Source organism: Protopterus annectens, chromosome 4.part0, assembly GCF_019279795.1.
Source record: "Protopterus annectens isolate FY-2018-M chromosome 4.part0, PAN1.0, whole genome shotgun sequence".
In the NCBI taxonomy this organism is placed as follows: domain Eukaryota; kingdom Metazoa; phylum Chordata; order Ceratodontiformes; family Protopteridae; genus Protopterus; species Protopterus annectens.
This window is the reverse complement of record NC_056733.1, coordinates 1320648858-1320664147: the sequence shown is the minus strand read 5'-3', so window position 1 is coordinate 1320664147 and position 15290 is coordinate 1320648858. Positions and strand designations below refer to the sequence as shown.

At 44.0% G+C, this 15290-nt stretch overlaps 1 protein-coding gene across 5 annotated transcripts in view; it reads right to left on the bottom strand.

The window, feature by feature from the left end:
• Positions 1-15290, bottom strand: part of P4HA2 (prolyl 4-hydroxylase subunit alpha 2) — a 1028898-nt gene that overhangs the window by 387966 nt on the left and 625642 nt on the right. The gene's annotated exons all lie outside the window — the stretch shown is intronic.

The following is a 15290-nucleotide window of genomic DNA, read 5'->3' as shown; positions in this document are numbered from 1 at the left end:
CTGCATCAGCTCCTGGGTATGCCAAAGAAGGTGAAGAACAACCCAGAAAGGAGAATAGAAGAGTACTGCAGAAGAAGAAAGGTTACTACAAAGTGAGGTCTAGTCTAGAAGAATTAGACTGGAAGAATCCAAGCTTTAGGGTACAGTTGGAGTAAAAGCTGACATGGGGGGGTCAGGAAATGGCAGCAGTCTGGATGTGATCCAAACAAAGTTAAAGAGGATCAGGGATTTCCAGGTGAAGGTACCATTAGCCAACTGTGCTCATGCCAGTGTGGGATCAATTGTGGGGAGGATGGGTAAGAGCACAAAGACAGCAGTTTGGGACTTTTTGCAGGATTGGATTATGATGAACTGGAGAACAGGGTCAAAGGGTTAGGAGGGGATAAACTGAAGGAGTAAACAGGCTATGGAAGTCAGTCAGACATGAGTATCTATAGCTACAGATAACTGGTTAAGGAAAATGTAGAATGGAAAAAAGAGGAGAATGCCAACGTGGCTACACAGGAAGATGAAGTTACAAAATATGGTAAAACACAGGGCATGCAAGAGGTTTCAGAGGTAAAGTGCAAGCAGTAAAACAAAAAAGCAACAATGTAAGTGAGGGTAGCAAAGTCATAAGCTAAAAGGAAACCAGAAATAAGGGCTGGGGCAATGGATTCTTTATGTACACAACAGAAAGAAAGAAGAGGCAGACTTGTCCAGTTTAAGAAACATTGGGAATGACATTGAAAAAGGCTTGGAGAAAAGAAGTGATGCTAAATGAGTACCAAACTTCAGCTTTTTTTAAAGGCAAGGGGAGGGTACCATGCTGGGGGGGGGGGGGGCTAAGGCTGACAGGGAAGAGAAGTGGTGCAGACAGCTGAACAAACAAGGAGGAGAAAGAAAGGGAACGGTTTGTTTAAAGCAGGATAAATAATCACAAAAGACCAGGCTCCCCAGGAATCTGGCCAGTGTGCTAGCAGATCCTTGACACAGTTTTTAACATATTATTCAGTGGTCACTGCAAAAGTGTTTGAGAAATGAAAGTCAGTCACTTTGTTTATCCCTGTACATGAAGTGAGTGGGGAAAATCCAAGGGAATACAGAGCTGTTACCCATTTGAGTTTCAAGGCTATTTTAGTCTAATATCCACTTATGCTTTGCCCATAACCATCCTCAGAGTTTTACCTCCTTTCTTGGAGAGGAAAAAGCCAGCTAAGTCTCAGGGTAAATCTGTGAGCACTCATCCAGTCATCTAGGATTAACTGCAAGGAAGACAGTAATCGCATTGTTTAACCTGCAGACAAATTCATTCCAGAGATGGGGGAGGAGCTAATGAATTAATCTATCTGTTCATCACTTCCTGTTTATTCTGCTGATGAAGGTTCTGGTCTCTGGTTCTATGTTATCTGAGCAGTTTGACTTAAGACATAGGTGGTCAAGGACAAATGGGCCTTTAATGGGGTGCTGTAAGCAAGGCAGAGATCCCCCCTCAAAAATCTATAAGACACAGAGTACAGAAAGAGCTTTCAGTGTCTCCTGATAACTAAGGCTCTTAAAATTAGTAAATGTTGCTGTTTCGGGCTTTTCCGGTTTGCTGAGATGTCGTGTGAGATACATACTGAATGGAGCATTATAATCTATAATGGGTCTGATCTGTGCTGAATATACAGGAAAGATAACACCTCTGGGTCTAGATGAAATATCACTGGCTACTAATTATTCTAGGTAGAAGGATTTCCTGATAACAGTTGACTCATGATGATCAAAGAAGATGGAACAGTCAACACATGTCCAGGTTCCTAACTACCTTTTCATTTAGTAATGGTGTGTTATCAATATTGTGGGTAATGTCTATTTTCAAAATGAGGAATACTTTTTAGAGTTAAATATAAGCTCATTTTCTGTATACTAGATACTAATTAGGATAGGCTCATTCTGAAGGGTACAAATATCTGGAGAGGTTTTGACAACTGCAACCAGTTTGCACTTGTCTGCAAATTTGGTTACCCAGAGGTCCTGGTTATCATTTTAAGATCAGAGATGCAGACAGCAAACAGGAGATGATCCAGTACAGACCCGTAGGGAATGCCACTGATTATCTTGGCTCAATCTGAAGAGGCACATGCCACATGAACTGTGTGGATTCTGTTTTTTTCTCACAAATTGCTATCAATCTTACCACATAAAGAACCATGTTTAAGAATGACCCTCTCCTTATAATTCTGGCTTGATGGACAGTATCAGGATAAGCCATATGAATAGTATCACCACTGTCAACAGCTTGTAGCTCTATCAAAAAATTAACTAGACTTAAAAGGAATGATCTCCTTTTGATGAATCCAAATTGTTGGGGTCAACCCGAAAGATATTCTTAATATCATAATTTATGAGACTGGTTATGACGGACTCCATAGCTTTACAAATAAAATTCATAAGGCTGACTGGTCTGCAATTCAGGGTCCATGATACAGTCACTGTTGTGGAGGGACACCACTACAACAGTGTGCTAGGATTCGAGAATAAAGCCTGCAACTATGTTCAGGTTAAACAATTTAAGGAGAGGTTTGGCTATATCCTATTTGATGCTGTTTAGTAAACACCCAGGTATATTGTCAGGATGACAGAGGAAGTATTTTTGTTTTTTTGATAGCACTTTAACAGCATGTTCTTCAGTAATGATTCTAATGGAATGAGTGATGTTGAAATAGGTGTTACGCGAGTTAAGCATGCAGAGAATTTGTTTGTTAGTATATTAACAATATTTTGATTAGAGTTGGGAGAGGAAATCCTATTAAGGGAAATTCAGAGTAATGCCTCTGAGTGTTGCTTCTTAGTTTCCAGACACAGCTAAAGACAGACTTGTAGTTATCCATCACTTCAAAAACTAAATTCTGTTCATGGGTTGCTTTACTGGTCCTAATAACACTTTTCATTTGCTTTGTAATATTTTTACATTAACCTCATTAGGAGGAATTTGTACCTGACTGCACAGTATAAGGATTTTTTTCTCTTATAAAGTCAATTTACGCTATAATACTAAGGTTGGGGTGGGGTGATTTTAAGCTTCTCATTGTATTCAAATCTAGTAGGGACTGCTAGATCGATGCATTTGTCTAAGTAGACATAAAAACACTTAGTGAAGTTGGCTGCTGTGTCTGTGTCAACAACGTGATGTCATGGGTAAATTTAGTGATTTAATTATACAACTGTATAACTGTATGAAGGTTCTCCCTTTTGCAGTCTTTAAATACAGAGACATTGGTTACAGGGGTTACTGTGGTTTTGACAGTAAATGTCAAAAGTTTATGATTTGACTTAGCTGGATAAAGAAGAGAGTAGGGCAGTGGAACATGTGTAGCAATATCAGTGAAAACCAAGTCTTCATCCAAGGTCAGCACTCCTCACCTAGTCAAACTGCTAGAAATAAAACTGAACATTACTAAAACAAACAAGTTAAAGGAAAAGAAGAAAATATAAACTAAACCAAACCCTAGCCAGACATCAAAATGGCACTACCTGCAAAATGAACCAGAGTCTGGAATTCTAAGCTAAAATTAGACACAAGTTACAAAAGAACATACACAAATAAGCAGTACGCAGCTGCAGGGTAACCCTGCACAGAAACTTTGAAAAATGCATTATTTAACCTGCTATTGTAATCACATGCACAACTAATAAAGAATAGTTGTGTAAAATCTTACCATAACCATAGATGTCCTTCTCTTCCATGTTGCAATATTCTTGTTGTGGGATTTCCTGCCCTCAAGTGACTCGTACGTCAGCTCCTATACAAAAGTTTCAGCTTGGCTGTTGCAGCTGCGTGGGACGTCACACATAGGGCCATAAACCAGAGGCCTTAAATGTGACATCTGCATGCACAATCCTCAGAACTTGAAGCTCAGCAGGTAGAGTAGAAGGCCTAGGAGGAGGAGGTGCTAGTAGTGTCAGGTATGGGACCCTGGGGTCCTTCTGTAGTATTGTAGGTCCAGGATAAATGGTGTATGAGATTAGGACCTAGGGACATGCTGGGACGAAAAGGTGAATGATGAGGGGGTTATTGGTGGGTGGGAAGGAATACTGCAACATGGAGGACAAGGACAACTATTCTATGCCCTTCTATTCTTATGTTGGCAGTATTCTTGTTGTGGGAGAGTACCACAGCTTAGTTGGATGAAAGGGTGGCAGATGCAGAAGATTATACAAAGCCCTGTAGGATTGCCCTGGCAAATCCTGCACGTGCTCTGGAGACCTGGTCTAACATGTAGTGTTTGGTGAAAGTGTGGATAGTGGACCATGTGGTTGCTTCCATAATGAAAGATGTGTCCAGACCTTTTAGGAAGGCCTTGGAGGCAGCCACTGCCCTAGTGGAATGGGCTTTTACTCCCACTGGGGGATTTTTTCCATGGTGGGAGTAGCAAAGACAGATGGCTTTCCTGATCCAACAAGAGATCTTTTGTTTGGAGACTGCCTTGCCAAATGCTTTAGGATTGAAGGAAACAAAGAGTTGTTTTGATTTCCTAATGGATTTTGTTTTATCCAGGTAAAATCTTAGTTGTCTGCGTACATCCAGGGAGTGAAGTATGCTATCACCTTAATTGGTGGAAGAGGGAAAGAAGGTGGGAAGGTGGATAGATTGGTTTAAAGATAAATTGTTGACCACCTTGGGCATAAAGTAGGGGTTAGTTCTCAGGGTTACCCTGTCTTTGTGGAATGTAGTATGGGGGCAAGCCCTTAAGGCTTGTAGCTCTGAAACCCTTCTCGCTAAGGTGGCAGCCACTAGTAGAACTGTTTTCCATGTACACATCTGAAGGGTAGCTGTCCCAGCAGGTTCAAATGGGTGCTGGGTAAGCTTTTCCAGGATGAAGTTAATGTCCCAGGGTGGAGGGATAGGCTTTTTTGGAGGTCTAATGTGCAACACCTCTTTTAGGAAGAGTTTTACATCAAGCCTGGCTAGCAAGGGAGGGTCTAGTGGCAAGCAGGCTGATATTGTTTAAAGGTGTACTTTCACTGAAGAATAGGAAAGTCCACTTTTTGTCAGTTGACACACATAAGAACTGGGGGGGGGATCAGCAATGAAGGGTCCCTTCACTTGTCTAGAGTATTTAGTAAATCTTTCCCATTTAGCTAGGTATGACTTTCTTATTGTAGATTTCCTGGCCTCCCTCAGAACTTAAAGCACGTCCTCTAAATAGTGGTGTCTGAATGGGATCAAAGTTTATCACCCACAGTGTCAGGGACAACATCTGCAAGTGTGGGTGGATGACAGTTCCCTTTTCTTGTGTCAGAAGGCCCACCTTTTACGGTAACTTGTAGTGACTGGACTTGGCTAGATTGTGAAGTAGGGGGAACCAGTGCAGCCTTGGCCAGTAGGGAGTAACTAATGAGATTTTTGGTTTGTCTCTCCTGATTTTAAGGAGGACTTTCTGAATCAGTGGGAAGGGGGTGGGCATAAAGAAGCTTCCCCTTCCAGGAGATGTTGAAAGCGTCTACCCTCCAGGCTAGAGGGGAGTAGGTCTTTGAGCAGAAGGTCTGCAGCTGCCTGTTCCTGGAGGAGGCAAACAGGTCTATTTGAGGAGTGCCCCACCGGTGGACAATCTAAGAATACAGTCCTGTCCAACATCCATTCGTGTTGTGGAGAGGATGTCCTGCTTAGGAGATCTGCTTGCTTGTCGTCCTGTGAGGGAATGTAGGTTGCCTGCAGGGACAAGTTGTGGTGAGAGGCTAGATCCCCGTATCAGTAGGGTTAGTCTGCACAGCTGATATGCTTTTGTCTCTCCCTGTTTGTTGAGGTACCACATTAGTGTGGTGTCTGTTATTACTTGAAGAACCTCTGGTAGAAGCAGAGGGGTAAAGGTTTTTAGAGCTAAGAAGACTGCTGTCATTTCCCTCACATTGATGTGTTTGGCCCTCAAGGAGGGGTGCCAGGTTGCTGGAACCATGTAAGATGCCATTGTGACTCCCCACCCTGAATCTGAGGCATCAGTATGCATTACCTGGGTTGGGGGGTGGGGTGGGCTGGAGTGGAAGCCCCGGGTTTAGCTGGACTTTCGGATCCACCAGCTGATCTCTTTCTTTAGACAGGAAAGGAGGGAGATTTCTTGCTCCAGGTGATTCTGGTGCTGGGACCAAACGTATTTTAGGTACCAATGTAGCTTGTGCATATGCATTCTGGCTAGTGGGAGCATATGCATGATGGCTGCCATTAAGCCCAGGATTCGTAGGAATTAGGATTCGTAGGAATTACCGTGGAGTTATTACCTGTGCCTGTAACAGCTCTTTGAAGTGGGAGATCAGGGAGTTGACCTTGTATTGTGGGAGAAAAACCTTCATTTTGTCCATTTGGATTCTGCAACCCAGGAAAATCTTGTCCTGTTCTGGGTTCAAGGGAGACTTTGCAAGGTTGAGGGTGAACCTTAGATTTTGTAGAAGGGACATGGTGAAGTGCAGATGATTTGAAAGGGTATCCTTGTACTCTACCAGTATTAGGATGTCATCTAGATAGGGGTAAATCTGAATTCCCTGTGTTCTACAAAAGGCAATGGCCGGGGGCCAGGCATTTTGTGAACACTTTGGGGGCAGTGGACAAACCAAAGTGCAAAGCAGTAAATTGGAAATGACAAGAGGGCCCTGAGAAATACAGAAATCTTCTGTGGGAATGTCTGATAGGTATGTGCAAGTATGCCTAGTATGCCTCTTTGGGTCTGTATTAGATCCACAAACGCTTAAATGTTCAAATCTCTAAAGGTCGACCTTTAGAGATCGAACAGTTAAGTGCTCGAATTTTTTTAAAAATTAAAAGTCACAAGTGAAAAAAAAAAGTAAAGGGTTTAAGCAGGGAGGCAAGTCCCCCTGCACCCCACTACTTAAATATACCAACTCCAAGGTCGCCCTATAACCCTTTCAATGTATTTTTTTTTCTAATTTATTTTTTTACAACTTTGAACGTTTAACTGTTCGATCTGTAAAGGTTAACCTTTACAGATTCAAACATTTAAGTGTTGTTTGTTGCAATATAGACCCTGCCTCTTTTAGGTCCAAGGTGGCCATGAAGTCTTTGGTTGGGATGAGTGGAAGCAGAGTTGGAAGTGATAGCATTTTGAAGGTGGGCACCTGCAGTTAAAGACTTAAGAAGGAGAGGTCTAAGATGGGTCTCCATGGACGATCTTTTTTGGGGACCAGGAAGAGACTGGAGTAAAAACCTTTTCCTTCCTGTCCTGAGGGGACTAGTTCTATGGTACCTAGCTTCAGAAGGTCTGTAAAAACCTGTGGAAGAAGATGCTGTTGGTTTTTGGGAGAAAAAGGGATGCCTCTCATGGGTGGTTTTATTTTCCAGGAGAGGAAGTATCCTTTTTGTATTATGGACAATACCTATTTGTTTGAGGTGATGGTTTTCCAGGAGGGAAGGCAGTGGGAGAGGCGGGCTGAGAGTGGTAGAGGGGCAAGGCAGTCACGCATTATTGGAGCCTCCTCTGTCCTGAAAAGGCAGTCTAGGCTGAGGATGCAGAGCAGCAGGTCTGGAAGTGGTAGGTCTTCTTGCATCTTTTCAAGATCTGGAAGAGGAAGTACCTTCATGGGCTGGGTTTCGCCTCACAAAGGTGGCATTTGCTGGATAGTTTCTATAGTACTTGAATAGAAGACACCAATAAATGTTTTATGTCCTGTAATTCTTTACTTTTTTCTTGCAGATTCTCGAAAAGATATGCAGATTGCTTCCCAAAAAAGAAATTGTGGTCCAAGGGGGCATCCAAGATCTTTGACTTAAAGTCTTCTGGGAGATTTTGAAGTCTCAGCCAGGAGTATCTCCTGAGAACTGAAGCAGATGCTGTAGAGCGAGCAGATGCTTCAGCAGCATCATAGCTGCATCTGATCGAGTGTCTGGCTACTTGTGTAGCCAGAGAAAGTTTGGAGGAGATGTCAGCCTTAATGGGGCAGTCAGGGATAGTGGCCAGCATGGAAGAGGCTTAAGAGACCAAGTCCAGAACATATTTGGTCATATGTGTCTGATAGTTAATTGCCCTGAAAGCCAAAGTGGAGGAGGTGTAGACCTTCTTACCAATCCTATCCATAGATCTGCTGTCTTTATCTGTGGGCAGGAGTGACTTTTATGGTGGTGCAGTGGTAGCATTGTTGCCTCACAGCAAGAGGTCCTCCTGTTCGATTCTTGGCTGGAGTGCGGGGAGTGCCTTCTGTGTAGAGTCTGCATGTCCTCCCCGTGGTTGGGTGGGTGTTCAAAAGACATGCGTAAATGGGCGTGCCTTCGTTGAAGGTTGAACATCGAGCTGGCACCTCGGCATTCGTGAAAATCTACTGCCAATCATTAGTGGACCGGAGTTCCACTGTGGCGACCCCCTAACTGGGAAAAGCTGAAAGACAACAACACAACATCTGTGGGTAGGAGTGAGTCAGAGGGGAGGAGTCTGGATTGCTTATCGGGACAGGTGGCAATCACTGCTGAGTCTGCTCAGGGTGGTTTGACTAAGAATTTCTGCTCATCAGACACCTTGTAAAAGTGATCTGTTCAACTGGGGGCAGGTGGCTGTGAGTCTGGAGTCTTAGATGCAGAATTAAAGGCATCCAGATATGCAGGCAGAACTGGTGGAACAGCAGCAGGGGAGGGGGATTCTACTTGAAGAAGCTCATAATACCTCCTTTGGGTATCAGACATCTCTGAGGTATCCCATTTGAAGTATCTTTCATTCTGGTGATAGTCTCACCAAACGTGATATCCTCAGGGGGTGAGTCTCCCTCTATAGATTCCTCATCAGGAGAATAATACTCCTGGGGTGAAGCAATTTGGGAGGTGTAAGATACTGAGTCCTCAGAGGAATTAAAGGATGTATCATGTTCTTCTTCCCTAACCTGAGATGTCAGGAGGGGGAGGGAAGAGGCTGAAGCAGGCCTAGGGCTGAGCAAAGGTAAAGCAGTGGAGGATGAGGCTGAAGGCCTGCATTAGGGAAGAAGTGAAGGACTGCCAGTCCGGTAGGCCTTCTGCAGTGGGAGACACATGCTTGACTTTTGGTTTCTTTTTTGCTTGGGTAGACGTTGGAGCAGGCCTGAAAGCAGGTCTTGTAGGGACCGTATCCATGACGCAGCCTCCGAGGCAGGATCCATCCTTAGGACTAACCGCTTAAGGTGCTGGTTTTCTAAATAGAGGTTAAGCGTGGCCAGACGGCTGCGTGGGATCTTTGGCACAAAAGACTGACAAATGGAGCAAGCAGTATGGTCATGCTCCCGGCCTAAGCAAAAAAAGACACACCGATCATGGGAGTCTTTATGGGGTATCTGGCGTCCGCATTAGCATTTACCCTTTTTACCTGACATCGCCTATAAATTGCTACAACAAACCAAGCCTAAGCAATAACAATCAGATATGAAGAAAAAAACCCAATGGGTTACCTAGCTTTATTGAGATGTCTGATGTAAAGGAGCAAACACACGATATGTGTTGGTCATCTGTGGCTGAAAAGTTCTGAGGACTGTGCATGGAGACGTCACATTTAAGGCCTCTGGTTTATGACCCTACGTGTGACGTCCCACGCAGCTGCAACAGCCAAGCTGAAGCTTCTGTATAGGAGCCAACATACGAGTCGCCTGAGGGCAGGAAATCCCACAACAAGAATACTGCAACATAGGAATAGAAGGACATATTTGCTCTAGTGTTTAAGTAATTTGATTGTGTGCATTCAAGTAGCATATACGTCAATATCAACTGTCAGTGCTATGTGGGTGATCTGTAGGTTCATAGGAGGTTACTAGGCTATTGGCCCTAGGGCCTTTATAAGCCTAGCCATGTTATACCCTTGTTCCCTTATTGACCAAGCTGTATGGTCTACATCTGCAGTTTAAGTCTCTGATCAGCATTGAATGCCCTTATCCAAGAAGGACACTCTTCTGGGTAAATTTATGGTCTCCCATCCAGTTGGCTAAGTTACGCTTAAATAGGGTCAATGAGGAGCTCCATTTTACGGGAATTGGGAGTTTGTTCCAGAGGAGTGGCACTCCCTGGGAGACGTATCTGTCTCTCTAGCATACCCTGTTAATGTTGCAAGCTAGGGTAAGATTCCTAGAGTGAGTGAATCTTGTCCCATTTGACTTGCAAATGTGCAGCATTTCCATTAGGGCAGGGTCCGGGACTGCTCTATAGGCCAGACAGAAGTCGCCTCTCAGCGGCCTAAAAAATATGGAGTACAGTGACAGGGCCTTCAGTCTGTCCATGTAGGTCATGTGTTGAAGGTCCTGAATTTTCTTGGTGAGAAACCTCTTGAGGTCTCTCCAGCTGCTGCAGGTGCCTGGTGAGGTGCATACAGAATGGAGGGTTGTACTCTATTAGTGGTCTGAAGAGAGATGAGTACAGGGGAGTTATAACATCTTTAGCTCTGGATGCAATGCCCTTACTTATGAGATTTGCAATACAGAAGACCTTCCTTATCTCCTGTGGACATGTGTTGATCAAACTGTGTTCCCAAGTCTCTCACCACAGGGTTTGAGCTAAGGAGGTACTCTTAATATTGTAATTTGCAGGGACTGCCTCTTTGCTGAAAGGGATGATAATGCATTTGTTTGTGTTTAGCTTAAGTCCATGACTTTGTCACTCATCATTTGTCTGTGTAAGCCCTTTTTGTAGAATGTCAGCATTGTTAGGTGACTCAATGACTGCACCCAGTTTGCAGTCATTGGCGAACTTGGTAAGCCATAGGTCATCTACTTTCACCTGGACTTCTGAAAAATAGATTCCAAACAGTTGGGGGGCCCAGCACAAATCCTTGTGGTACACCACTGGTAACTGTTCTGTTGGTAGAGGTGGAATCCCAAACTCTGACTGCATGTGTTCTGTCAGTGAGCCAGTTGGCTACCCTTCTAGTGACATATTGGTTAATTCCCAGCTGGGCAAGTTTCTCAATGATGCCAGAGTGGGGAATTCTGTCAAAAGCCCTGGCTAAGTCAAGATGGGCTGTATGTACTGTTTTGCCTTAATCCAGGGTTTTGGTGACATTCTCGAAAAAGGCCACCAGGTTTAGTAAGCATGACCTACCCTTAATGAAGCCAAATTGGGTCAGGTCAAGAGTGTGAAGGTTACCTATGTCTTTGTTGATAATGTTCATGATGACTCTCTCTATGGCCTTGCAGATAAGGCTGGTTAGGCTTATGGGTCTATAGCTCCCAGTGTCAGTTGATGGACTCCCTTTGTATAAGGGAATCACTGTTGCTGTTTTCCACTCTGCTGGGACAAAGCCAGCACTTTGACTGCGGTTGAAGAGAGTGCCAAGTAGTTCCAGTAGGCCCTGTTTTAGACCATTTAGTAGGTAGCCTGGGATGTTATCCAGTCCCATACAAGCTGTCTTTTTAGCCATGGAGAGTGTACTTATGACTTGTCCTTTGGAGATATCAGATAGAGGACTGGTGACAGGTATGCTTTGGGATATCTTTGCTGGGACAGGGAGGTGAAGTTTGTGCCAAATCTGTCTGCTACCAGGTTGGCAATATCCTCAGGGTCAATATGAGTGATAACATCCACTACTACTTCCACACAAGCTGGGCCTTCCCTTTTAGATTTCTGCCGTAGCTAAAGAATGGCTTGTGATTATCCTTAGCTAAGGATGCTAGTTTAGCTTTGTAATTGGCTTTAGAGGACTTTGCAAGATATCAAATTTGCTTGTTCAAGCTGTGGAGGGTGTCCTTCAACTGCTGAGTTAGTTCCCTATTGTTCTTGGACATTAGTTTCTTCCTCTTGTTGTACAACCTATTTATGCTTGATTTCAACCAGAGTGGCTTGCTTTTTTTGTGAGGGCCTTGTTTTGATCCGTTCAGGTACACCTGAGTCTATACATTTGTACGGGTGTTTATAAAGGGCATCTGTGTACATCACTATAGAAGAGCCATTATTGAGAATGGTAGCAGGAGATTTAAAACTATTTATGCCACTGCTTAGGAAGCTACAGTTTGCTTTGGAGAAATATGATCGTTACTTAAAACGAGACTGATTTATGATCAGACCTTACCAGGGAGGGCAACACACAGGGGATAGTGCAGAAACCCCCTATGTTGGTGAGTACTAAGTATAGGACATTCGAGCCCGTTGTGGGGGTGCAGACTATCTTGTTCCAAATCATTTGCATTAACAAAGTTTATGAACCTTAGGGAGAGTGTGTTTGAAACGATGGAAGGATGGCTGAAATCACCCATGACCAAGGTGCTTACCTTTACAGTGAGTGACTCAAGTAGGTCCAGGTAGGCAGAGTGATTCTTGTGGTTCAGGGTGGGGGACCTATAGCCAACAATGATATATATGGAAGGGGGTTTTACCTGCAGTTAGTTGGACTTGGAGTAGATCTAGGGAGTCATACTGTTTGACCAGTCTTGAGGTGTATTTGTCTTTAATGAAGATGGATACACGTCCACCTTTGGTACTTTAACGGTTGTTTTGAGGTCTGAACGTGTAGAAGGCATTGTAGCCTTGCATGGCCAGGGTGCTCTCTGCGGTCTTGAACCGTGTCTCTATGACTGCACAGACATTTGCATCTTCCAAGGTAAGGAGCGCTTCCAGTGAGTGCAATTTCCAATTTTGACTCCTAGCATTAAGCAGCATAACCTTGAGTTTGTCTCTACTGGATTTTTTTACGCCGGGAATTTTGTTGTTATGACATTGCCTATGGGGGAGGCAAGTACCTTTGCCAGCAACCGAAAGCCAAGAGGCGACAAGTGAAGACCATCTCTGGCAAAGCAGAGTGGTCTATCGACCATATCTTCCCAGGCTGACAGATACTGGATCCCCATGGACTGACACCAGAAACCAAGCCAATTGTTGAAGTAAATTTTTTGTTTACATTGAGTCATCATCCTGGGTAAAGGTAGAATGCTGTTTAGGGCTAGGGACATACCTGCCTGGGACACAATCTGAGAGCTCAGTCAAGTCTCTCTTCATATAGTCCAGTGAGGTACAGTTTAAGCCATTCACTCCAACACGGACTATGACAGCGTCATAACGGTACTTGTCATTGACAAACTTGAGTGTGTGTGTGTGATCCAACAGATCCTGGCACCTGACAGGCGATGACTGTGACCTCATCCTTGTCCAGCTGTTGGAATTCACTTGACTGGGGCTCAGTTAGCAAACGTGTCTAGATGATGTGCTCAGTATACGAGTAAGACATCTGGCTCAAGTAACCTTCAGATAGCAGTGGGTGTGGGGTCTGCAAAAGAATGGGGCACTACAGGGCAGAATATGTCAGCAGCAGAATGTAGTGGATTAGCTGGTCAGGTGAGAAAGGGCATAGCAAGACTGGGGTGGGGAGAGCAGGCAATAGAATGCCAGTAAATGGAATAAGTGGGGAAAAAAGGACATGTGCAGAGACTATCAAAGGAATACAGCCAAGTGTTGTGGTACAGAGAAATGTGAAGGGAGACAGTGGAAAATGTAACCATTAAAAACAGGAGAAGGAAGCCAAGACTGACAGGCAGGTGCAGACAAGAGTGACAAATGATGAAGAGAAGACAGAGAAAAAGATGGCCATGAAGGCAGCAATAAAGAAAGCAAAGAGGAAGGTGGTCACAGAGGGACACACAGACAGATGGGAAGGACAGACAGTAAAAAATAAAATGTAGTGGAGAAAGCTGAGAGAGTAATGAAATGAGAAATGGAGCAAGTGTATGACATGAGTGACCCACTTACACACAGTTAGATAGGACTGGGAAAACAGAACTGGGGGGGGGGGGGTCCAGATATAAAGAAAAGTGACACAGAGAAGTGAAGGATATGAGAGCCAATCGGCAGACAGAAAACAGAGGTCTGTTGATTTCAGACTCAGTCACCAAGGTGATTAAGTTTAAGCAAGAGGAACAGGTGAGACCACATCACACAGACATGACTTCTAAGGCTCAGGCTTGGTAGACATGACAAGAGATAAATCAATGTAGTTAAACTAGGAGGAGAAATGCATACTATACTGCACACAGGCATCAATGACCCATCACAAGAAACAGCTGAGATGGCAGCAAGCAGGGTCAGGGGTGTAGTACAGAAAATGCCAGGACAGTGATTTTCATCAGTGTCACCTGCATCAATAACTACTACATTTAAGACAGCATTAAGATGCAAAATGACAGGCTGTGGCAGAGAATGGTGGTGAGGGGTGACAAATGGGAATGTTAAGATGGTAGACAAAGAACATGGCAGCAACATTAGTTTTATGGCAGGGACAGCAGGATCCATCTTATCCCAGAAGGGACAGTCATGCTCAAAGATGGGCTGGAAACATACATCTAAATGATTGCAACTTTAAACTAAGACATAATAGGTAGAGGTGTTACAAATACATAACAATGGAAATGTACTCAAGCAGTAGACAGAATCCTGACAGAGGAAAGAGACATACGCATGTAAGGATGTTTCTTAAAAGTGGTCAAAGAAATATCTAGATTACAGCTAATCTTTGCAATGTCTGTAACTCTGGGCCCAGCTACTTAAGGGGACAGCATGTCACTGTACACCCTGTTCACCTTTACATGAAGAACAAGAACTGGCATGCCTTCTGAATGAACATTTTCTGAAGGATCAATTAGTGTACTGCATCCTCTATTTTCATCACATTTGCCTACCACTGACAGCAAGACGTTACAGGACACATGGGAAAGTACAGTTTTGTACCTACCGTAAATGTAGATGTTCGAGTGTTCACCCTACTGCAGTCATCACACTTGGGTTATCCTGCCGTCAGGCGGTCCCGCAGTCGGCCCGAATTCCAAAGTCTTGGTCCGGCATCGGTTGCTGCCACTTCTTCCCTGACGTCAGTGCGCCAGGGGTATTTAAGAGGCATCCAACGCCATTTTCTTCAGTTTTTCTTGCCCCAGATGTCAGGTGCCCCCAATAGGTAGGCAAAATATATATGGTTATATAAAAATCAAACAAAACCCTTAGGCACAAGCAAATACACCACAGAGGTAGTATAGGAAGAAGTGGTAGAGATAAGTTCAGCTAGTTCAGAGGGGATGGAGGGAGTGTAACCTGGACTGCAGCAGGGTGAACACTCGAACATCTACATTTATGGTAGGTACAAAACTGTGCTATGTTCATCGTGTTACCCTGCTGTAGTCATCACACTTTGGTTTAATCCCAAAGCTAAGGATGGGAGGTGGAATCAAACAGGGCTAGAAGAAGCTAGTAGGCACTGCAAAACTGCAGTGGCAAAACCAGCTCTAGTCTTAGAGTATAGAGGTAAATGATAGTGCTTGGTGAAGGTGTGCACTGAACTCATAGTGGCTTCCAGAATGTCCTTGGTTGGCACTCCCCTGAGAAAGGATGCTGATGTAGC